Raw genomic sequence first — 3,204 nt, 5'->3', positions numbered from 1 at the left:
TCAGTACTCGATACTTTTATTACAAAAGGTTTTTTTTTTGTTTTTGTTTTTTTGGCCTCTGGACCTCTTATCACATAAAGGAATTCATAATCGACTATTATTTCTGTATTTTTATTTATTTATTTTTTGCTTCTACCCTTGGAGTACCTGAATGTGTTAGGAGAGAGTTTACAACCTAATGTGCGTATTTCCAGTAGCTCTTTGGGACTGATGTATAAATAGTGTTGAGAGCAGTGTGCTCTGCGTTATGGTCCTGAATAGCTGCTTTGTTGAGTGTTAAGTTACACTACTGAAGCAGTCATGAGCTTATGAGTGTGTGTGTGTGTGTGTGTGTGTGTGTGTGTGTGTGTGTGTGTGTGTGTGTGTGTGTGTGTGTGTGTGTGTGTGTGTGTGTGTGTGTGTGTGTGTGTGTGTGTGTGTGTGTGTGTGTGTGTGTGTGTGTGTGTGTGTGTGTGTGTGTGTGTGTGTGTGTGTGTGTGTGTGTGTGTGTGTGTGTGTGTGTGTGTGTGTGTGTGAGAGAGAGAGAGAGAGAGACACTATTTGCCTCAATTGCCATCTTAAATCTATGCTGTAATCAATCTGTGAACTCCCAGATCTTGTGATGTTACTTTAGAGAGCATGAAAAGGGTAATGTTAAAGGGGAAGTTCACCCAAAAATGAACATTGAGAAATTTAGAAATAACACCAGCTTAAAGTATCAAAGAGCACTGTTTGCCATAATATTACACAATGTTTTGTCTGTAAATTGAAGTATTCCCTGAAAATGAATGCAGAGAACATTTTTTTGGGAGAAGTAGGCTATTTATTAGAGGTTCATCTTTCACGTTTAGTAATTTATCTAGCTAACATGTTTAGATAAAGCGTCCAAGACAAGTCTAGGCCTAAATTGAGCAAAACTACAATGTCAAACAAACTCATTGATTTGGAAGACATATTTGAACCCTTTATGAAATATGCAAATTAAATGAATATAATTCAATACATTATTTTTTACTGAAACATATATATGAAATATATTTTATAATTGAAATACATCACTCATTAAATACACCAATGTACAGTAAACATATAAATATATAAACAATATAGGCTATAAACCTAAAAATGTTAAATAAAACGTAAATTGTGGAATCGGCATAGGTAATAATTTAGAATTGGAGAAAAACAAATAGCTAATGTCAACAATGTTGCCTTTTTACACATCTAACGTCATGAGAAACTTATCTCGGACAGACAAAAAAAGATTGCTTTTTGTACATCTGTGTGATAACTTCATAAGACTAAACTGTAGCCTATGATGGCTATACATTGAGTCGATGTGTTAATTCAACATGACATAATATACACATTAATGGAGGGGTCATATCGCGAGGAATCTGTACAGCAGTGAAAGGGTGGCAAGAGTGACGTAGATCATGACCGCGTCCCCGGAGCAATCCACTACATACAGACAAGCGGATTGTAATTACCCCAACAACGTTAATAACTAAGCTACTAAAAGCAATAAAACGAAGTACACATGTTAGTTGTAAAGCATTACGAATGATTAATATGATATTTCTGGTAAGCAGTTGTTCAGCACTACGGAAGCGAGAAGCCCGAGAGCTCGATCCCCCCTCTGGTGTGTCAGTGGTTCAGTCCACTGGTAAAATTCCGAGAATTACAAGCTGCGTCTTCTCAGAAGAGTTCTTCCAAGAACTGTCTTCGCTGGACTCTTCCAAGAAAAACACACCAGGTGACTCTTTTCTATCTAGCAAAAAGTCTAGACTAAACAACAGACGCTCTAGTCTAGAGAAACGAGCTGTTTCTACAGTTAATTTTATGTTTTTTTAAACCAGACTAACGTTACTTTCTTGTATTTAGACGTGTCGAGTTAATTACGCAACTCCACTTTTGTCGGCCTAATTGCGTTGATAACTAATCTTATTCGTCTCATATGTCAGTTTCAATCTGTTACATTAAATTCAGTTATGGTCAGTAGATTTAGGAAGCTCACTACTCGGGAGTGTGTAATAACGACAGGTTTACGCAACTTTATATGGGTGGGAAACTAAGTTTATTGCCTAGAGTAGACAGTCTGCGTGGTTGTAAAACAGCAGACGCGTATATATCATGTATGTTAAATTATTTCATAATCACTGCATTTTTAGAATACATTTTTACAGGATTTCTCTGAATTTGTCATTCGGCCACGCGCATGTGATTATATATATATGCAGGTTTATTTAATGGAAAATGTTATAAATGATCAATGGTTAATTGTCAGCACGCGAACATAATTATTTTATGTTCTGTTACGATTGCGTCAGCATTCAAGGCAAGCACATTAATGAGATTATTTACTGTATGTGTACTGTAATCTCTATCTCACCGAACATTCATGTGTCAAACCGAAACGCCTGGTGTTTACTCCAAACACCTGTAACAGAGTCCACTCATTTGACTTTATTTTTTTATACCGTTATAACATTTAATAACCCGTCAATATACCACAAGGATTAATAAATATCAACATGCACCTTCGCTGTTCAACAAGTGTCAGTGACGGGAACAACTTCATGCTTGCATCACGCTGGTGTCTTAAATCATACAGCCTATACTGCTCACTATATAGTGAATGCTAGTTTTCAGATGATGCTAAATTTCTGAAAATTATATAAAATGTTTAAAGACGTATTTATGGATATCCATTAATATAAAAGCATGAATAATGCTGTTTAAGATGCCCAAACATGCTGTCTAGGTAAGCAGTTCACTAGGATTTGTCTACACACTTCACTCTCAAGTGAAGTGCGTTTATCTAATATGAAAGTATGAATATAGTAGTTTCGGGAGTTTAAATATTTGAAAGAATGTATAAGTGTCCTATTTTTTAACTAAAGAACTAACTAAAATGAAATCAAATAAACGAACTCAAAGCAAACGATGACTACAGGGTCACAATTACAAAATGTTATATATTTCACAAAGTATTTTTAATACAAAATATGTTTAGGCTTAATGTGAAAGTTGGTCATACCTTCAGTTTGCAACTGTAACTTTGTGGACATCTAGTGTTCATCTGAGTAAACTGGCACGTCTTCAGTTTTGACATAGCTTATTAACATTAGAAATGACATTACCACACTGACATTCAAACGTAAAAAATGTATGGTGTGATTTAGTTTTTTTTTAATATTATTTATTAATTTTAGGTAGAGATAT

General features: G+C 35.0%; 1 protein-coding gene across 2 annotated transcripts in view; it reads left to right on the top strand.

Moving 5' to 3' along the window:
- The first annotated feature begins 1,683 nt into the window (after positions 1 to 1,683).
- Positions 1,684 to 3,204, top strand: part of bcl6ab (BCL6A transcription repressor b) — a 9,525-nt gene continuing 8,004 nt past the window's right edge. Inside the window, exon 1 of one of the 2 annotated variants that reach the window (XM_081373637.1) lies at positions 1,684 to 1,735. The gene's annotated coding sequence lies outside the window, so the exon portion shown is untranslated. Of the gene's footprint in view, positions 2,744 to 3,204 lie in introns of both variants that reach the window. The other variant, XM_081373638.1, reaches the window with a different exon arrangement.

Source organism: Scardinius erythrophthalmus (genome assembly GCF_964197995.2).
Source record: "Scardinius erythrophthalmus genome assembly, chromosome: 9".
NCBI lineage: Eukaryota > Metazoa > Chordata > Actinopteri > Cypriniformes > Leuciscidae > Scardinius > Scardinius erythrophthalmus.
Note: the sequence above shows the minus strand (reverse complement) of the source record. Positions and strands in the feature narration are given on the sequence as shown.